We start from the raw sequence: 22,386 nt of genomic DNA on the forward strand, positions 1-22,386 counted from the left end.
TGATTGATTGATGCCAGATAATTAAATGTCTGAGAATTAGTAAACGTTACTGATTTTCCATTTTTCTAATCAGTAGCTGTGAAATAAGCCTTGTTCAGTACAAGCTCCACCTCATACAAGCTCCTGCCTCTGGAATGGGGCATTGTGCAGAGCATATGAGATGAAAGCTGGCCAAAATAAGCAAATAACAGGTGGCCTTGGGATCTGAAACTGTTTAAAAACATCCACAAACAACCATGCTCCTTTTTAGGCCTCATGAAACAGGTCAACGAGTGTGAAGCCAAGTGTATTTGGGGAGATAAAAACGGACCTTAAAAAGGGCGTTTCCTGGAAGTCGTATGCTGGTCAGGAGGAGCAAGAAGGTAGGGTGACCAACAGCCCCAGCTTGCAAGGCTGAGGGTTTCCCAGAACATAGAAAGAAGTAGAATTTCGAGCATTATTTAAAGGATAGAAGATCACTGAGAATAGTACTGAACTGGGAAAAGAAGGGATCCAAGTTGCCAGCCAAATTACCAGGAACACTAATCCCTTCAAATCTATTAATGAGAAGCTATTAGGATATAACCCCAGAGTAACTGTGTACTTTTCCCAAGGCCTTCCAGAGACAATGACTGAATTGTTAGCCTATGTTCGTCAGATATTCCAGTGAGAATTTCTGACCTGGCATCTGGGGAACTGGTTTCACTGGAGGTGAAGAAGTGAAACCATTTTTACTTACTCTATCTCTGCCTTCTCCCTGAACCAGTCCTATTTAAAAGAAAAGAATATAAACCATGTTTTGCAAAACTGCTGTAAACCTACTACTGACAAGACAAAATACTGTAGAATTAATGAATTATCTGATATCTCAGGAAGTGAATTATTTGCTCATAAATAAGTGTGGTATCTCCCAAATCAATTATAAAGCCTGCAAGAGCAGCCCATCTACAGTCTCAAGATTAAGGTCTTTGAATTCTTATTCATCGCTAGTTTATGTTCAGTGCATGCATGAGGTAAGTACTGAAAATAAATGCTTGCCACACCAACGTGGAATCGCTACATATTCCAGGCTTAGGCATATGACAGGTACTATACATTAAAGTGAAGCTAGGAAATGTGTCCACACGAGTGCATTTGATATGTCACTATTTTAGCAGATGTCTCCTCCCTACCTTATCTGTTCTTTTCCTTAACACTTCCAGGCTGGACTGTATTATATTCCTGTTGTATGTTCTTGCAATAATTTTTGAGGAAGGGGTGGGTCTCTGTTCTGTGGCTGGAGAAGATATAAATGTTAGAGAAAAAACAATGCCAGAAGCAGAGTAGGGAGCCAACAGCCAGTAAACCAGTTCTAATAGTTCAGAGCCAAGAGGATGAGCCAAAAATCAGAGACCAGGGAAGAGTAACAAGATTAATAGATAATATACAAGACAGAAATAACCTGGGAAATTGCTTGGCAAACCATTGTTGTCTGAAGCTAGCTTTTATGTGCCACCTGCTAGGCAGAGGATGAGTAGGCCCTCTCATTTAAAGGGCCAGGTATGACACAGAGAAGAATAAAAGGAGAACATATATGGATCCAGAAGGGAGTGTTGATTTTATATTGTTTCCAGAAAAAAAAATGGCAATGTGATGAAGTAGAGAGGAAACCCAGGCTTTGGAGTCAGCTAGATGTGGCTCAAACCTCAGCTCCCCTGTTTACTAGATCCACAGCTCTGGGCAAGTGATTCTACCTCTCTGAGCCTCCGTCTCTCCTCTATAAACTAGAGTTTACAATATCCACCTGGGTGAGGTTATATCACTGGCATTCTCAACACAGAGCCCAACACATAATAAGATTTCAGCCTAGCAAATGTTTGTTTTTCTTCATTTCTCCTCTCACTTTTTTTTTTTTTTTCTGAGATGGAGTTTCGCTCTATCGCCAGGCTGGAGTGCAATGGCAGGATCTTGGCTCACTGCAACCTCTGCCTCCTGGGTTCAAGTGATTCTCCTGCCTCAGCCTCCTGGGTAGCTGGGATTGCAGGCACCCACCACCATGCCTGGCTAATTTTTTTTTTTTATTTTTAATAGAGAAGGGGTTTCACCATGTTGGCCAGGCTGGTCTCAAACTCCTGACCTCAGGTGATCCACCTGCCTTGACCCCCTAAAGTGCTGGGATTGTAGGCGTGAGCCACTGTGCCTGGCCTCCCTTCTCACTTTCTCACCTTATGTTCTTATCCTCTCTTCAGCATACCTTCTACCTTGAAATGTACAGTTCTAAAATAAAAGGTATATCACAATGAAGGGAATCCCTGTGACTCTACACTTTCAGTCAAGCCATCAGTGGATGAAGAAATGGCAAAGGCACCCATGTCAGCAGGGGTGGAATGTGGATGTATGTCTGTGCACACATATGTGTGTGCATGTGTGCATGTTTGCTACGTCTGTGTATCAGGCATTGAATACCCTGCTCTGTGCAGAGAAATCCAGCATGTCCACAGACTCAGCAGAGGTCACAATGGGTCTGTGACCAGATTGGCCTCTCTACACCCTCCCTCTCTCCTGATGAAGTGAATGTGATTACCCAAGACTTTACAGTGTTTTTTTAAGGCCCCTCCACTCCCACTCTGGTGGTTGCCAGAATTTCCCTTCTATAGCATGACGACCACGTAACTTTCTGTCCCCTGAACTTTTCCAAATTTTTCTATGACTTGCTCATGCTGATTTGATCATTTGACCCGGAATTATTAGACGCCCATTATAAGCCCAGCATTGTACAAGGGACTCACAGTAAAAATATAAACAAAACCAACATTGTTCTTGTTTTCAAATAGCTTATAACCCAGGAAATAAGTCAGATATTTCACAATTCATTACGTTACCACTTACATTAGTTTGCTACAGCTGCCAAAACAAAATACTACAAACTCAGTGGCTTAAATAACAGAAGTTCGTTGTCTCACAGTTCTGTAGCTAAAAGTCCAAGGTCAAAGTGTGGGCAGGGTCATGCTCCCTCCGAGGGCAGTAAGGGATAATCTATTCCATGTCTCTCTCTTATCTAATAGTGGTTTGCTGGACTTTTTTGATGCCCCTTGGCTTCAGCTGCATCCCCCCATGTCTGCCTTCACCTTCACATGACATTCTCCCTGTGGGGGTTCTTCTGTGTCTAAGTTTCTCTTTTTCATAAAGCACTAGTTTTATTGGAATAGGGGTCCACCCTAGTCCACGATGACCCCTTTTTAACTCATTATATCTGCAGTGACCCTATTTCCAAATGAAGTCATATTCTGAATTACTGAGGGTTAGGACTTCAACCTATGAATTCTGGGGAGACACAAATCAACTCATAAGAATGCAATGAAAATTAAATTCAATGAAAATGAAGATAGGAGAAGTACAGAGCTCTGTAGGAAGTATCTCTGTTCTCTCTACTTGCCTAAATCCCCAAGATGCTGTGGAGTTCTCCTTCCCAAACGCCTCCTTGGCAGCTCCACTGCACAGTGACCCCCATTTCAGCTTATAACCGATCCTTGGGCCTGTGCCCTGTATCCTCTACCAGGCTCTCGATTCTTTAAAAGCCAAGGATGTGTCTTCTCCTTCCCTTCTGACTGTCTCAGCAGCAACTCATCACCAAAGCCAGTGTGATTATTGGAGGACTGGTGACTTGATAACTATCCAGCATGGAGCAGGTGGTGCCACACATGAGGTCTTCCCTGCTTTTCCCTCCATTCTCTTACTCCAATCTGTGTCCTGCAACCTCTGGGCTCCTCTTAGTCACAAAGCCAGCAGGAAATACCTCAGGAAGACATAGGCTCCTCCAGAACCCTGTCCTGTGGATGGACTCTGAGCATAGTCTTGGAAAGAGGCATGGGCAAATGCTGCAGCACCTGGACCACTCCCTGTGATAAAAGCTACAACACAGCAGCAAATTACGTCCTTCATTAATGAAAACGACAACCTCATTGGAGATCCTAATGATATCCTCAAATATCACAGGGTGTACATACAGCACTCAAGCTTTTAGCAGGGCTATCAGAGCCAGGAATACATTCACAGAGTTGTTAGTACTTTGACACATAGGATAGAATGCAAAGAAATAAGAAAGAACACTTATTCATCTTCATTTGCATTTGTACAAAACTCTGAGGAAAATATATGTCCTTAATCTACATATAATATTCACATATTTTATAGAATATTGAGTTTGATTACAAACTTATGCTTCTGTGACCTTTTTGAATAAACCATTGGGTTTTGTGGACCTGAGGTTAGAGATCCTGCCTGCTCCTAAGGCAGCAAAGCAGATGGTGCATTAATAATGGGGATATTAGGAGGATTGGCTTCCCAATTCCAGTGTATTCATTAATACACTTTAGACAGTTTAATTGCTTCCTGAAACACTAATTGAAAGAGGTTCATTTGCAAATGCCTAGGTTCTAATAATATAAATCTGGCGCAGTGCCACAAAAGCCCCTTAAATACCATTGTAAGATGAATTGTGGCATTTAAATAAAGGCAGCTAGATTTTAAAAATAAAAGCAGTACAGTGAAATATAATATATAAAAAATTTTCCAGAGTCAAGGTAAGAAAACACAGTAGGTGTTGAATCCTTCCAATATTGGGGTTTATGAAATACTCACCAATGTCATGCAACTGAGCCTTGGGATTGTGAACATCTGGTATGCTCTGTGACTTCAGCAGCACGAAGCAGAATGTTCTCGTTTACATAGACTCATTTCCTAGAGGAATAGCTATGGAATCTGTTATTTCAAGAGAACATGTGACTAAACGTTGTTACACTTTTGAAGGAAGAATTTTCCCCTTAGAATCATTCTGCCTACTGACCTTCCTTAAATTGTATTTTATGCCTTTACAGGCATATTGATTCTAGACACACTTCCCTAGTATTTACCAGCCAAAACTCTGAGCAGTTTGGCTAAGAATACATAAAGAGATTGCTTCTTTGTGAAGAAATAAATACAGATTGATCAGCACCTAGATGATAGCAATTCTGTTTCTTTTGGTGGAGTAACTTTCTACAGTTAATTACATGAGTGTTGGATGGATTGCTTATTGGCCGATGAAACTATGAGTAAGCCTTGAGCTTGTTATTAGATAACAGTACAGTAATCAGAAGCTCCAAATCTTCCACCCATCAGTGGGGCCTTTGATGACTTCCTTTCCTTATGCGAAACAGGGGCAACATGCCTGGCATAAGTTGTCATGCAATTAACTTCCAAGAGCTGAGCTCAGTTGGTGTCCAGCATTGTTCTGGGAATAGTTGAAGTCCCTTAGAGGTCAGGCAGGTGAGACCCAAGTTCAAATGCAAGGCATGGTGATGAGCCAGGGAATTAGGAATGCAACTGCTAATTTTCCAACAGACAACTGGCATTAAATATGAGGGGAGAGGGGCCTTCTAGAATCTTTGTGGTAAGGCAATGAAGCTACCTAATGTCAGGATCTACTGGACATTTTGGAAACGAAGTAGTTTCCCTCAAGAAGATAAGGAACAACTTGCTGCTTTCAAATGATTTATCAGTCCTGTTGATTGCTGTCCAGGTGTGAATCTTTGCTTGAATTTCTGCTTTGAGTCTTACCTGTGGTAAAGACTAGTTGACCAGTGTAGTAGTCTTGTATGTGTAACTGACATGATTCCAGTTATACACATCAATCTATGATCGTGCTTTTGAGCTTATTGTGCTTTTAATGAGAGCTGTAAATTTAAATGTTACCTTTTTTGTTGTTGTTTAGAGGGACATTATTTTTTTATTTAAAATATTCTAAATATAAAGAATAGAAATTATCTTCCCATTTCTCAGTCTCTCAGCCCTAAACTCGCTGAAGACAGAGATTATGACTTTAATCAAATATTATATAGAGTACCATCATAAAAGCACTTAGTGTAAAATAAGTGTTATTTTGTTATTTCCATCTCTTTTTGTAGTTTTCTTTGTCTTGCCTTTATTCCAAAAAGTGATCCTAAGTAGACACTCAGTAAACTTCAGTTGAGTTAAATTGAATTGAAATGGAGATAAATAATTATTATTTAGAGCAAATGGAAAGAAAATTGGTTACATCTCAGCCTAGACTAGAGCTATGTAAAGACAAGCTGTCCCTATGTTTGACCTAGTTGCTGACCATGTAGAGTTGTTGGTTTGACATCTTGCAGACAGACAAACTTTGAGAGAGATAATTCAGTCCCAAGAAATGTAATCACTTTCATGTAATCATTCTTAGGACCAGAGGAAAAATAGAACCCTACTTGTCCACTATAGCCAACATTCCTATTATATGTCTGGCCATCTTCATTTCACTCCTATTTCTTTTGATTTAGATATAGCCCCTCATATCTTATTGCACTGCATACTTGTACACCACAGGCCAGAGAAGAAACAAAATATGTTCCCAAATGGATCATCTCCCTTTTCACTTTTTTCTTTACTTCCCCTCTTAGCAAACTCAGAAACCTCAGAGTCATTCTCAGCTCTTCTCTTCTCTCACCATACAAACTGGCCACTACTTTTTGCCTGTCCTGTATCCTCAGCTTCTAGTTGTTTTTCTTGTCTTCTGTCTTATCCCCTCTTCATCCATCCTTCACACAGTTTGCTGAATAACATTTCTAAACTGGAAGTCTGGACCCATCACTCTGCTGCTTAAAATCTGCAGGATGAAGTGTAAACACTTCAGAAAGGCACCCTTTCTTCACAGCTGCCAACATCTTTCTCAGTAGTTGAGTTCTGATCCCCACTCCAAGTAATGTTAGTCTCTCTCTAAGGTGCCACGGGGCCTTTTGGTGTGTTTTGCTATAATATTGATACACACACTGTCATTTATTTTATTTTTTTTTGAGACGGAGTCTCGCTCTGTCGCCCAGGCTGGAGTGCAGTGGCTGGATCTCAGCTCACTGCAAGCTCCGCCTCCCGGGTTTATGCCATTCTCCTGCCTCAGCCTCCCGAGTAGCTGGGACTACAGGCACCCGCCACCTCACCCGGCTAGTTTTTTGTATTTTTTTAGTAGAGATGGGGTTTCACCATGTTAGCCAGGATGGTCTGGATCTCCTGACCTCGTGATCCGCCTGCCTCGGCCTCCCAAAGTGCTGGGATTACAGGCTTGAGCCACCGTGCCCGGCCCACACACTGTCATTTGTTATTTTTTTTCTCTGCCTCTCTAATAGTCAGCCCTTAGAGGTAGAGACCTTGTTTTGTTTTTCTTTTAAATCTTTCTATCGTCAGTCATTTGCCAAAAAAAAAAAGTTGACATATAATAGGTGCTCAATAAATCACTGTTGACTGTAATTGAATATAACAGGATGAAAACAGTTAGCTTTGATCTTTGGTAAGTAAAGAAATGTAAGCAGTATAAGAACCATGTAGTGTCAAATTAGAGGGTCAAAGTCATTTTGGATCACAAGGCATTATGCTGAATATTTGAGGGCTACATTCATATGATAGTATCTATACTACAGAGACCAGACTGTCTATATCTGAGAGCTGTCTGATTTTGAGGCTTAGACCTTCATAGTTCCTCTGTGTATCTAGCTGTTATAGAAATATATAAATTGATATGTACACGTATGTGTCTATATGTTTCTCCATGTATATACATAAATATATGTGTCTGTGTTTCCAAGATTAAGGCTACATTTTAAAATGCATGAACAGTAGCACATTTTAATGAATATAAGTTATCCAATCAAAAAGAACATTGATATCAAATGTTCTTTTTCAAGTTGCTAAATCCTATCAGACCAGAGGTCTCAAATTACCTTATTTAGGAAGATACCGCTGTGATAAAACACAGCCTCATAGGTAATATATTGTCTGCTGAAGTGAAGTTCACCTGATTTTCTTTTAGATAAGGACCTGAGAGAAGATGGTTTGGAGAACTCGGTCCTAGACCTGTTAAGGGGAAGAATAAAATTAATCAATATTATGGTGGGGAGAGTAAAAGAGAAGGGGAAATGGGAAGAAGAGAGATTTTGAGTCAAGTTTTAACTGCAAGCATGTTGCTCATATTTGATTCTGAGGAAGTATCTATTGTGGGATAGTCCCTGGTGACTGGTAATTGGTGATAGCAGATTCTAGTTACAAGAAGACATTTAATCAAGAGCAAGGGTACAGGAAGCATCAGGGTGCTTTAGGGTCAGGTTTTTTTTTTTTTTTTGAGACGGAGTCTTGCTCTGTTGCCCAGGTTGGAGTGCAGTAGTGCAATCTTGGCTCACTGCAAACTCCTCCTCCCGGGTTCAAGCAATTCTCGTGCTTCAGCCACCCGAGTAGCTGGGATTAACAGGCAGCCTGTGCCACCATGTCCAGCTAATTTTGTATTTTTAATAGAGACAGATTTTCACCATGTTGGCCAGGCTGGTCTCAAACCCCTGACCCCAAGTGATCCATACACCTCAGCCTCCCAAAGTGCTGGGATTACAGGCGTGAGCCACTGTGCCTGACCAAGGGTCAAGTTATTTAGGGCATGACATCCTGGGTTCACATGGCAGATCTAGAAGTACCATTTCTGAAGGGTTAACGTGCTGCCTTTCAATATTTAAATACCTACCAGTTTTGACCACTCTCATTATTTCCTCTCCCATTAATCACTGTTACAGGCACCAAATAGTTCCAGTTTCAACTGCATGTGGAGTCTCGACTTAAGAATTTTCATGAATGTTTGCACCAAATCAAGTGAGTGTTTGAGGCTGAATCCAGATACAAAAGTTATTGTCACCAGAAAGGAATTAGAGAATAAAGTGTCTGGTGTTGTTAATAATTCTCAAAATGTTCTAGTGGAAAAAAATTTAAAGTTAGGTAGTTGCCTTAGATTACAATCATTGACATAGGTATGACTTGTTAGTGTTAATCATAAAGAAATTATTAACCATATATATTTTTTCTCAAACCGAAACCATACCTTTCTCATCCTCTCTTCTTTTTCTCCCTCTGCCACACACACACACACACACACACACACCCCACCCACATTGTAAATCACTAAAATCCACAGTAAATAATGTCATTCTACTTGTATTTTTCTTTGTACAAATCTTGAAATAATTAGCCTTGCAAATCAAATATCACAATTGAGAGGAAAAGGAGATATGCTTTGACTAGAAACAAGATTAGGTCTAAGGACTTGGACTGAATGATCTCTGTGTAAGTAGTGCATCTTCCATGCTCATTAAAGTAAGTCCAGGTAAATTTCTGCTAGCGGGCACTTCTTATGACTTGTCTCTACTTAAACATAGTGAAACCTCTCTTTTAAATCATCTGAAATTTCACGGTAAACACTTCAGCTGATTTTATATAGGGAGCGTTTGCCATATATAGTCTGCCTAAATATCTTAATCCCCTTCCTATTTTGAGGGTTTCTACTTTTACGAGTCTTTGTGCAAGGCCTCATTATGGAATTTAAAGGGAGCCCAAGGCTCCCTCCCCATGCCTTTTGTTAAAGGTGCAATCTTATGAAGTAGGCTTTGCCAGTTGGTTGCTCCTGCCCCAGAGGCATAGAGATGCAAAGACAGCGTAGACTTTATTTGCATGGTGGTCACATCTTGTCAGCAAGAGAGGTGTCAATCATTGGGATCCTAAGCGTATTTTTCTTATGACTTGATTTTGGCCCTGATTCCTGCTCTCTCTTCCCTCTTAGTTTAGCTAATAATTTTTTTTAAAGATGATTAAAAACTAATTTCATGGCCATTTTTGATCAATTTATATTGACCAATTTATATTTTGTGAATTCAGGTCAGTTCTTCCAAATGTGTACTTTTTATCCTTTTATATGCTATGTGTAGAGTAATATATGTATTCTTGAGTATTTCGTGTAGTTTTATATAAGCACATGATTGTTAAGTTTTACTAGGTAAAATTATTGCATTTATTAGTTGTCTCTACTTAAACATAATGGAATGACTTAAATACTCTCAGATTTTACACTATCCCTTTTTCCTTCTCACAACGAATGTCCTAAATCTGTGAGAGCTTACTACAGCTAAACTTTATAAAAGAATAGTTGCTTTAATCTTGTATTTTGGTATATTGAATTATCATTTGACATTATTATTGAATCTCGGTTATGTTTAAAAGTCAAAGTCATTAAATATTTTAAGTTTCCTTTGGGGTTTGTCTCTTCTTATTAGGACTGGCGCATGGAGAAAAGGTATATCTGAAAGACATTAGTAATGAATTTGCCAAATCTCATATGTAAAAAGGGTCAACTTCCTAGGCAAGACAAAAAAAAACTCTAGTTCCTGTGAAGATGAACTGAAGAGAACTTGATTTCAAGTCTGAGAGATTCAAGGAGATTTAGGGGTCAAATCTTTCCTTCTACCTAAATGTATAGAGAAAGTCCCTTGCTTCTCCCCTCCGCCCTGCCATGAGGGCTTTCCTTAAAAACCCAGGAAAGATGTGAGTCTGGAGAGGGGAGTTGTTGGCAATTTACAGGCCATGGTGTCATGTGTAAATCTGCAAAGCCAAATTAGTTGCACAGTCTGTTCAGCTGTAATAGAAATTCTCTTCCTTTGGTGGTGGTCTTATACAGAGAAAAGTTTGGACTGGGTTATAATGGTGTTCTCTATCTGCCTGTTGGTGACATGGTTTTAGATGATGAATCAAGCTAGACCTCCAAAATATAGTTGACCTGTGAGGTAGGCTGCTTACCCTACAGTATGGACCGAGAGATTTCAAGGAACGTGTGTTCGTGTATCTTCTCTGTGAGAACATCTAAAGAGTTAGCTTTTCTCCTTTTATTTCTTTTTAAAACACTGGGATTTGGCTATATTCATTCATCTTTCAAATGTAAAACATCGTCTTGAAGAGAGTTTGGATGACAACAGACAAATCTGAATTTCTACATGGCTTCAAGTAACTTATCCTGACAGCTTTAGACAGACATATTGATTAATAATTATGTCCCTAGCAGTAAGTATCCCCCCTGAGCCATTCTCCATTTTATTATAGTGTAAATATGTAATCTGCACAAAATTAAAGCTATTATGTGCTTGAAACACTGGCTGCTCAAGAGATGTTTATTTTAAAGGATAAGGCTGGCTAAAGTTGCTACTAACTCTTTTTTTTTTTTAATTCAATACTAATTTTTTCTCTCCCCACTTCAGAACGGTATTCCTGAGTCCTTATTTCTTCTGAACTATTCTATTTTCCATCTAAGACATCTCTTTATGGAGCTGCAAATGATCTTGAGTGTGAACATTCAATGTTCATGTCACCACCTCTGCTGAAACCTGAACTGTTAAATTATGAATTCATGGTCTCGTTTCACACCATGCTAGCCCAGGCTAAAGCACTCCCATAAGAAATGTCAGTTTTCATCTAAATGTGCTGCATAGTAAATGTCTTCTCTTTGGAGCATGCCCTATTTGTCGAAAAAAGACACAGAAATTTCAGAGTTCATATGTTGCAGTTAGGGAATCACACAGCTGGTTTAAAAATTAGTGCATTTGGAATAATTAATGGTTGACTGGAGGCATTCTGCTGTTAAGTATAGTTCAAAATGTTCTTGACAAGTAGAATGTTAGAAATTGTCCCTAAAATTCTTAGATGTCAGCGTGTTTGGAAGACAGTCTAAATGAATGAGACTCCAAGGAGTCTCAAGCAGAGTTTTTAACATAAACACAAAATTTCCATGCTCATGCAAACTATGCTGTAGTATGTTGTGATGATTACATGAATTAAAACATACAAATTATCTGCAATTGTATCTCATACATAGTAAGTGCTTAATAAAATTGTCTGTTATTCTTTCTCTTCTTCCAGGGACTTTTATCCTGCTTAAGGGCATTTAAAAACTGACAATACTAGAATTTAGATTTTAGGCAAACTAAAGAATTATGTAATTTCATGAACTGAGTCATTAGTATGGCTGTTTGAAAAGGATTGCTTTTATATTTGCCACCATTCTAAAGGAAAAAATAATCTTACATATTTCTCAAAGATGTCTCTTTGAGATACCTTTCATTGATACATACTGGTTCTTAAACCATGGGGATAAGTCTAGATTTGAAAGGAACTTGGACAGAAACCTATTTAGAAAATACAAATCCAGGTTTGTAAATAGTTCCTACAAATATTTCACCTTTGCTTGACCTTGAACAGTTTCATGAAGAACAGATTTGTTTGAAGGTGACAAAAAGAAAATAAAACTAAGTCACATTGGTCTCACTGGGGCAGAATTGGAATTTCTGTATGAATATGTTATTGAACTATATCATATTCATTCATTCATCCATTCATCTATTCAAAGTATTTATTGAGTGCCTACCTAGTAGGGGCTTGACATTGTTCTAGGTGCTAAGATATAACAGTGAACAAAACTGACAACATCTCTTACCTCAAAGAGTTCATAGCCTAGGAAGAAAATGAGGTAAATATTAAGTAAACAAGTGATATAGAATGTGTCAAATAATAAAAAGTGCTATGCAGAACAACAGAGCAGAGTAAGAGGCCGAGGGGTATAGAGGTTAGAAAGAGATTTACTCCTTAGAAGGAAGATCTTTCTAGGAAGTCAATGTTTAGAATACTTACCTGAAGGGAGTGAGAGCAAGAGAGCAAGCTATGTGGGCACCAGGGGTTCAACAACAGTTGAAGCAAGTGAATTTAAAAGGCCAGTTCGACATTCAGATGATGATGTTGGATTTGCAGTTCAGCAGCTAGATACTGTAGCCTGCAGTTCAGGACTAGAGACACATGGAATTGTCAACCTATTGGAGGTTCTTAGAATCAAGAGGTTAAATGGGTTTACCAAGAGTGTGAAGATGAAAGAGAGGTTTAATGTCTGAGCCCCAAGGAACTCCAAATGTAGAGGCTGAGAATATGAGGAGGAACCACTAAAGGAGACTCAGAAGGAGTATTTGTGAGGAAGAAGAGCAACAAGTAAGAAGGTGTCTCAGAAACCAAGTAGAACGACATTAATATCTAAAACACTAATATAGCACTGAATAGATTAAATATCAGGTTAATATCTAATAGAATGATATATCTATTATGTCAAATATTACTTTAGCTAGAAGGCTTTGGAATTTTCCATATGTTATTAAAGCAGTGGTTTACAGAATTAGGAAGATAATAATGGTGTTTGGGAAACATTTCTACTGGCTTGAATAGAAACCAAACATCTGTAACCAGGAATGGCACAAGAATGACTGAAAAGTCATTGAGCTTTTCGCTTCATTTCCAGGGAGGCATGCTTTAACTTTGACAAAGTTTGGATTGATTGATTTAATTTCCAAACATACTTCAATTTTAGCAGAGGCTGAAACAGTTGACTCACACCCATCATCTGGGGCTGGCATCCCAGATGTAACATGAGCTCTGATGACATCAGGTATCTCCAACTAGAGCTGTTTTTGAAGGCAATTCACAAGAGAGTGTTTATGTGAGCTCAGAAAAACTCAAGGATGAATAAAAAAACAAACTCTAATTGTGAGTGAGCTCCCTGTTTGGGGAAGAAATTCAATGATTCATTCAATCAACTGAGAGCCTCTCTGTGTTACAGAAATACCACATAACAGGTAGGGCAGGTTGAGCAAAAAATAAAGGGAGAAATACAGTAACATTAAGTAAGAAAAACAGGATGCAAAATTATACCATATAAGAGGCATAAAGCTAAAAAATGTTAAAAAATTATACATATTAAAAATATGAAGAAACGGTACTTAGGGAACTAAGAAATGTTCTAATTTCGTCTATAATTTTCCATATTTTCTCAGTGTTTCTAATATGAGTATAATTGCTTTTATAACAAGAAAGCAAACTTTAATGAAAATATAAGTAACTGAAAACTTTTATACATTTATTTTTTTCTTTAACATCTAATAGGGGAAAGAAAACAGTGTTTATTTCTACCTATCCTTCCTTTACGTTTATACCCTATTTATGAAATTCAACTTCAACTATGCTAATGGTTGTGAAAAGCATGCGGCTACCCTACCTGCTATCAGAGTGGATTGCCTGGAGTGCTGCCTTCTCAAGCTGCTGTTTTATTAATGATCTTGAAACTGAAATACTAAGGAATGAAGAAGTGTTTAAAAGACTTCATGATATGCTCCCAACATTGCCAAGAAAATGAAAGACACTGAAATGAGAAAGCACTAGGGAGGGTATCGGAGAGCCAAGTGTTCCATTTTCTGAGCCTCTGACCTCTGCAGTCAGGGTTTCTAAATACCAGTCATCCCTGGGTCAGGCTTGTGTCATCCACCCTCCACCTGCATGCAATCATCTGTCTTCTGAGAAGTCTGACTTGTCCTTAATAAAGCTTGGGTTGTTTGATTTTATTTTCAAACATATTTCAATTGCAGCACAGTTGTAATTTTGGAGGAAAAGGAAAGATTTAGCCTTCATACTCTCACTTCATTAATTTTCTTTTTTTTTTTTTTTCTTTTCTTTTTTTTTTTTTTTGAGACTAGAGTCTTGCTCTATCGCCAAGGCTGGAGTGCAGTGGTGTGATCTCGTTTCACTGCAACCTCTGCCTCCTGGGTTCAAGCAATTCTCCTGCCTCAGCCTCCCAAGTAGCTGGGACTACAACTGCCCATCACCATGCCTGGGTAATTTTTGTATTTTTTTTAGAGATGAGGTTTCACCATATTGGCTAGGCTGGTCTTGAACTCCTGACCTTGTGATCCACATGCCTTGGCCTCCCAAAGTGCTAGGATTACAGGTGTGAGCCATCATGCCTGACCTATTAATGTTTTTAATAGAGGAGAAAGATTATGCAAAATATGAATATCCAGTGGCCCACTTTGCCTAAGTTAAATTACATATCATTAATGTGTTAAGTTTTATAAAATTAAAAATGTTTTAAATGGTTTCAATTCATGTTTTTTCTTTCAAGCTACATGTAGCTATAGTTTTACCACTTGTTTTATTTAAACTGAAAAAGATAGTGTATGTTCAGAGGATGTAATGGATACCAGAAACAAATGAAAAATGAAAAACAGAATTGCAAGGTTGTCTGCAGCTGTTTACTTCTGTAGAAGAGTTATGGATGGGGCAGCCTTGTAGAGAAATACCCGTATCTTTGGGATCACCAAGGCATACTTGGTAACACAAAACTATGAAGCAAGTTCTTTGTAGCATCATAAGGGTTCACTCAATTCTTAAAGCAGCCAGTGTCTTCCTTCTTTACAGTTTTATTTTATTTATTTTTTGAGGAGTCTCACTCTGTCGCCAGGCTGGAGTGCAGTGGCATGATCTCAGCTCACTGCAACCTCCGCCTCCCAGGTTCAAGCGATTCTCCTTCCTCAGCCTCCTGAGTAGCTGGAACTACAGGCACATGCCACCACGCCCAGCTGATTTTTGTGTTTTTCATAGAGGCGGGGTTTCACCATGTTGCCCAGGATGATCTCGATCTCCTGACCTCGTGATCTGCCCACCTTGGCCTCCCAAAGTGGGATTACAGACGTGAGCCACTGCACTCGGCCTTTTTTATTTTTTATTTTACTTTAAGTTCTAAGATACTTGTGCAGAACGTGCAGGTTTGTTACATAGGTACACATGTGCCATGGTGGTTTGCTGCATCTGTCAACCCATCATTTATGTTTTAAGCCCCACATGCATTAGGCATTTGTCCTAATGCTCTCCTTCCCCTAGCCCCCAACTCCCTGACAGGCCCCAGTGCGTGATGTACCCCTCCCTGTGTCCATGTGTTCTCATTGTTCAACTCCCACTTATGAGTGAGAACGTGCAGTGTTTGGGTTTCTGTTCCTGCAGTAATTTGCTGAGAATGATGGTTTCTAGTTTCATCCATGTCCCTGCAAAGGACATGAACTAATCCATTTTTATGGCTGCATAGTATTCCATGGTGTATATGTGCCACATTTTCTTTATCCAGTCTATCATTGATGGACATTTGGGTTGGTTCCAAGTCTTTGCTATTGTAAATAGTAGCAGCCAGTGTCTTCTATGAGTAAGTAACCAAACTAGAGAGCAAAGAACTGAAGTATTCTCTCACTGGGTAGTTGGCTATTAAATGCTTGCTACTTGGGTCTTGTTACCATAGTTTTGGTGAAACTGAAGTAGGCAGAGCAAGGACTGGAGAAGATGTGCAGTAGCAGCAGGAACAGGCAATGAGCACCATTTCCCACTGAGTGCTCGTCCTCATGTGGCCTTGCACTTTATCTATCTGTCTCACTCACTACTTGCAAATGCTTTCTTAAGTGGGTAGCTACTTCTCATTTTCACAGATGGAGAAATGGAAACTTAGAGAGATTAGATCATTTGCCAAAGAAGACGTTGAGCAACAAGCTTTCAAACTTTGAGTCCATGATCCTTTTTTTTTTTTTTTTTTTTTTTTTTTTTTTTTGGCGGGGGGAACTGAGTCTCACTCTGTCGCTCAGGCTGGAGTGCAATGGTGCAATCTCGGCTCACTGCAACCTCCGCCTCCTGAGCTCAAGTGATTCTCCTGCCTCAGCCTCCCGAGTAGCTGGGATTACAGGCATGCACCATCGCGCCTGGTTAATTTTTGTATTTTTAGTAGAGATGGGGTTTCACCTTGTTTCCCAGGCTGGTCTTGAACCCCTGATTTCGTGACCTGCCCACCTCGGCCTCCCAAAGTGCTGGTATTACAGGCGTGAGCCACTGCGCCCAGCCCATGATCCATTTTTAAAAAGACTGCACTACTCCAGACTTTGACTTTATTAGACTCTGTCTCTTTATGTTGTTTTAAGGCTTTTATTCTTTTAAAACTTTCTTAAGAACGTCTAAAATCTTTCTTCTGTTGTCTCTTCCTGAGCATCTGCAAACAATCAACACCTCTAAAATGAAATTCACCCAAAATAGCAGGGCCTTCTAGCAAAAGGAAACCCATAAAAAGCACACCTGGTATTTTTTGAAAAGATGCTGTTTTTGATGGATATAAATTGGACTTCAACAGTAGACATATTTAACCATATTATATTTGACCTAAAAATCACCTCCAAGTTGTCAGAGGTACCTTTGTGAAAACTTTATCTCAAACAGTGTGTGTTGATGTGCTTTACTAAAAGAGATGTGAAATAAGTGACTAGATTCTCAGAAGTAAGGCAGTGATTTTAAAATGTGCCTTCCCCCACCCACCTGGAAATAATGAGCTTCATCGATAGAAGTGCCTGTGCCCTGGCCATCAGGCCCTTCCAGAGTACTTGGCAATCTAATTGGATGGCTTCTAATCCTGGGACATTCAGGCTCCTATCACCTCCCTCAACTCAAGAGCTCCAATTGATTAGACAGTGATGGGTTATAAGGATTTTCTTGGAAAGTGTGTTCCTAGGCTTTCATACATCAATAGCAGAAGGAACAGACTTCAGAGTGTTGTTCATTGTTCCTGAGAGTTATACTCCCAGCTTCTCATAATGGAATACAAGTATTTTAGCATCTCCCTTTTTGCTCATCGGCCTGCTCCATCTGTTGCTGTCCTTCAGTTTCCTGACTTAGACTCCTCTTCTCTGCTTTTCCCACCAGAGGTCCTGCTTCCTTTTCTCACAGCAATTTACTAGACTTTTCATTATTCATAATAAACTGTCAAGGATATGCTAACACTAGGGCAAAACCTGTTTTGCATTGATTCATTAAGCAAATATTTATCGGCCCCATGTGAGGCACTGTTACCAGCATGGGAGATGTATTGGTGCAGAAAAAGTCGTCATAAAACTCACGCTTCTGGAGTGGAGGCTGACAATAAATCATTAGAAGCTCAGACAGGGATGAGCACTCCAGAGGAAAGCAAGGTAGGAACAGGGAGATGGGGGTGCCAGGAGGGGGATACCATGTTATATTTAGTGATCAAGGAAGATCTGACTTCCTTTTCAGATCAAGTTGATAGTTGATCCGAAACTTGAAGGAAGGGAGTGTGAATTCATGTGGATATCTGGGGGAAGAGTATTCCTGGCAGAGAGAACAGCAAGCACAAAGGGTTTGGAAATGGTATGAGTGTGACTGTAGCAGGGCAGAGAGCAAGGAGGAGCAAGGCTGGAGATGAGGCCAGGTAGAAAACTAAACACATAGGGTCTCATAGACTCATAGATAAGGGCTTGGGCGTTTACTGCAAGTGAGATATGAAGACTCTGGATGGGTTTTTAGACAAAGAGTAACATAATCTGACTTTCATTTTAAAGGAATCACTGTGACTGCTGAGATAAGAATAGACAATATGAGGGTAAGGGAGGAAGCTGAGACAATTGCAATAACCCAGGAGAAAGATGATCATGGCTTACATCAGGCGGAAAGAGTGGCGGTGAGAAAATCAGTTGAATCTGGATATATGTTACAACAATTCTCCTAGGAAAGCTTGAAATTAATGATTGCAAATGCTTTAAACTTCTCCAGCTCCTCAAGTTCTTACATCTAGCAAGAAAGTTTCATGTGTTCTAGATGCCCTCAACTCGCCTGTCTCAGGTCAAAAGCTACACTCTATCATAAAGAAAAAGGAAATGAGACCGTCCTAGGCTGAATCCTGATTCAGGAGATAGGTGGCTGTGTGGAAGTTACTGAACCACCCTTTGCCTCAATTTCTTCATCTATAAAATGAAAATAAGAGTAGTTAGGGCTGTGTTGAGAATTAAGTAAGATCAATCCATGGAAAGTACTTAGTGCAGTGACTGGCATGTAGGCAAAATTCAGTAAATCTTAGCTGCTGCTAAAATGATTTTAAATTATTGCACATGCTTACATCTAAGTCCTCAGTGAAGGCCTAGCCAATTCTACTCTTTTCTGAGTCCTCAAGCTTTCTTTCTCAGCCTCTGAAGCTGTCTACTTCAGCCATACTTACCTCTCAAAGACTTTGCTCACAGTATCTGTGGATTGCACTTCCTCTGTTCTTCTCCATTTCCCGTGTCTTCCAAGGTATCCCCCCAGTCCCCTGGACTCAAACCTCCCAGTTGTATTTTTTTTTAATCAAAGGTTGCTTCCCTCTCTTTTATTTCCTTGGTCTATGTAGAAGCCTGCTTACTCTTGATTTCCTAGATTTCAAACTCATGCCCATAAAGCCCAACGCTGAGGGATATTGATTGGATCCCTGTATCTACTTAAATTTTCCTCATGGTTCTTCCCCATTCTTTGCTCTTTCCAAACTTCCCTCTTCTCTGCTTCAACACTTACTTTTTTTCTTTTTTCTTTTCTTTTCTTTCTTTCTTTTTCCTTCCCTTTCCTTTCCCTTCTCCTTCTCTCTCTCCTTTTTTTTTTTTTTCTTTTTTTGATGGAGTTTTGCTCTTGTCTCCCAGGCTGGAGTGCAATGACACGATCTCAGCTCACTACAACGTCCGCCTCCTGGGTTCAAGCAATTCTCCTGCCTCAGCCTCCTGAGTAGCTGGGATTACAGGTACCCGTTACTATGCCCCCTCCCTTACTTTTTAACCAGAGGTTCAGATAGGTTGCCGAGAGCCTTGCCTGTTGACTCCTTCCATTTGCTGCTTGTGAAGCTACCACTACAGTTTCAATTCTTTCCCCATCTCTCAAGACCTGTGGGCAGCTCCCCATTGCTTACTCAGCTGACTTAGGTGGGCATTTGGAGCATGTCCAGTATATTCTTTGTTTGCCAGGTGTTTTCTTGGACCATTTAGGAGGTCACTGAATCCTGGATATGTCCTGATGGGCCCCAGCTTTGCCCATGCTTTCTAATAGAAGCAAAAGTACAATGCTGCTTCCATGCTTCACCTTGCCTGGGTACACTGGCCCCATTCCACATTTCTGCTTCTTGAAGACTTGAATTACTCTAATGGACTTGCAGCTCCATAAAGCCAGGTGTGATTCTTTAAATCCTATGCTTATGCATTGTGCTGTGAACCGCTCCACATCTTGGGATTCATCCACAATAATAACAATGCACCATTAGCTTTTTTCTATTTCACATTTCATGATTGCCTGATGACTGCACTTGTATTCTAGATAGATGCATTCAAAGAGGACTCAAGTGCACTAATGCACACTCAATTTTTAATAAAAAAAGAAGATAAAAGAGGGCCCTTAGAGAAATGATGATGTTAAGAATTATTATGGAGTGTAACTAAAACTTTGCTTCTAGGGTGTGACACTGATATCCTGAAATTCTCTGTTTATTTTTTAATTTAAAACTTGCTTTTGTTTCTTTTTGCTTTAATTCCTTTCTAAATAAGCAAAAGCGTTTGAACAGCATGTTATAGTTTGTAAAGTACATTTATGCACATTCTGTTATTCAAACAGTATCTAAACACAGAAGCCTTCCTTGGAGAAAGATAAAAATAAATCAATATTCTGCCTTCAAGGAGTTTCCTATCTGGTTGGATAGAGACAGACAAAAAATAATTAACTCATGATTATGCAGTTGGAGTTATCATTATTATATAGTCAGGCTAGGGCTTTTCAATAGGAAATATATTTCAAGCAGTGTGAAAAGGGCTGAAGAAGCTTCTGACACATCTCTCTCTTTGCTGCCTGAGCAAACAGCTTAATCCTCAGCTTTTCCACCTGTCTTCTTGGGAGTGCCAACAAGTCCCCACCCATTTCCCCAACTCTGGCCAACTGTGCTGGGGCTGGGTTGTGAACTGATTGCATATGTTACCAAGGAAATTATTGGGATGTCAAATGGCAGTGTCATCTTCCTGGCAACGCAACCTTGAGCAGATTGTGATCTAGTGACCTAGAGGCACATCATTCAAAATGCCAGTCCCATTGCTGGTCCATCCCCCATTTTCACTCTCCAGGCAGGGACCTCATCTGGCAAGGGAGAAGTACAAATAGATCAAGAGTTCTATTTCTGAAGCCTTTTTCTAAAGTGACTGCTTGCAGATTGTTGGCCAATCCCCACATTTAGCAAGGTAAAGCTTGACCCATGAAGAATTACTGTCTATTGGTCCTTCTACGTTAGCTTTTCCCACGTGACACCAGAGAGCTTGCAAATGTAGTGAATTCCACAAAAATTGAAAGGAGACTCTCATTTTCCTAAAATATATGGAGCCCTAATTTTTTGTATTGTAGACCACAAAATAAATGCTTAATATATGTTAAAATATTTGCTCAAAATAATTCCTCATTTTCTCCCCCTGGATATCAGACGCTTTCTCATCTTTTTCTCTTTTCTTGAGATGATTGTGTGGATGTGTTCTTGTACTGCCCCAGGTTTTTTCATGTCCCTTTGATGTAGGCTTAGTTTGATATTCGAGATGAACACTGTGTTTATTTTATTACAGAAAAACACAATTCTCTTCAAAAGTCAACAAGCGTGTTTGAGCTCTTCAAAGCCTGCTATACACATATCTAGTATAAAAGTCTAGTTTGTTTAATTCATTGATATGCAACCTTCCATTAATTCACTCCATAAATGATTATTGTACATCTAGTAAGGCGTGATGCTAAGCAATATGAGGTTAGAAAGATAATCAAACAGATTTCATTGACAAGAAACATATAGTACAAAAGTAAGTGTAATTTAAAGTTGAGTATGACAAATGCTGAAAGAGAGGTACTTCAAAAGTGTTATGGAGAATAGTAGGGCTAATTAATATTTCTTTCTTTTTTTCAGGGTAAAAAGAAGCATTTCTCTTTTCCTTAATAATATTATTGCTGGCTGTTGTAGTCTGTTTTGGGTTACTATAACAGAATACCTGAGGCTAGGTAATTTATAAAGACAAGATGTTGGCTGGGTGCGGTGCATCATGCCTGTAATCCCAGCACTTTGGGAGGCAGAGGTGGTTGAATCACGAGGTCAGGAGATTGGGACCATCTTGGCCAACATGGTGAAATCCCATCTCCACTAAAAATACAAAAATTAGCTGGGTGTGGTGGCACACACCTGTGGTCCCAGCTACTTGGGATGCTGAGGTAGAAGAATCGATCGAACTTGGGAGGTGGAGGTTGCAGTGAGCAGAGATGGTGCCACTGCACTCCATCCTGGCGACAGGGCAAGACTCTGCCTCAAAAAAAAAAAAAAGATGTTTATTTGTGGCTTACAGTTATGCAGTCTATATGAAAAGCATGGTGTGGCAATCTGCTGAGCTTCTGATGGAGGCCTCAGGTTGCTTCCACTCATGGCAGAAGGGGAAAGGGAGCTGATATGTACGGAGATCACTTAGCGGGAGACAAGAAAGAGCAGGGAGGTGCCGGCTCTTTTTAACAGCAAGCTCTTGCCCAGGAACTAATTGAGTGAGAAAGTACTTATCTCCCAGGGAGGACATTAATCTATTAATGAGAGATCTGCACCCATGGCCCAAACACCTCCCAACAGGCCCCACTTCTCAACACTGCCACATTGGAGATGAAAATTCAGCATGAGACTTGGTGAGGACAAACAAAGCATATTGACACCATAGCACTTGCTCAGAGAACTAATTTTTATAAACTCATGTTTAATATAAAGCTAGCATCTACATTTGAGCAGAAAAATGTTTTTAGAAGTAACCTAACATAAACGTAGGCTTCATTAGTGACCCGTGGTCATTTGATGCTATGATACTTTGTTGGCTTATTAGAGAATTA

Source organism: Piliocolobus tephrosceles, chromosome 15 (assembly GCF_002776525.5).
Source record: "Piliocolobus tephrosceles isolate RC106 chromosome 15, ASM277652v3, whole genome shotgun sequence".
In the NCBI taxonomy this organism is placed as follows: domain Eukaryota; kingdom Metazoa; phylum Chordata; class Mammalia; order Primates; family Cercopithecidae; genus Piliocolobus; species Piliocolobus tephrosceles.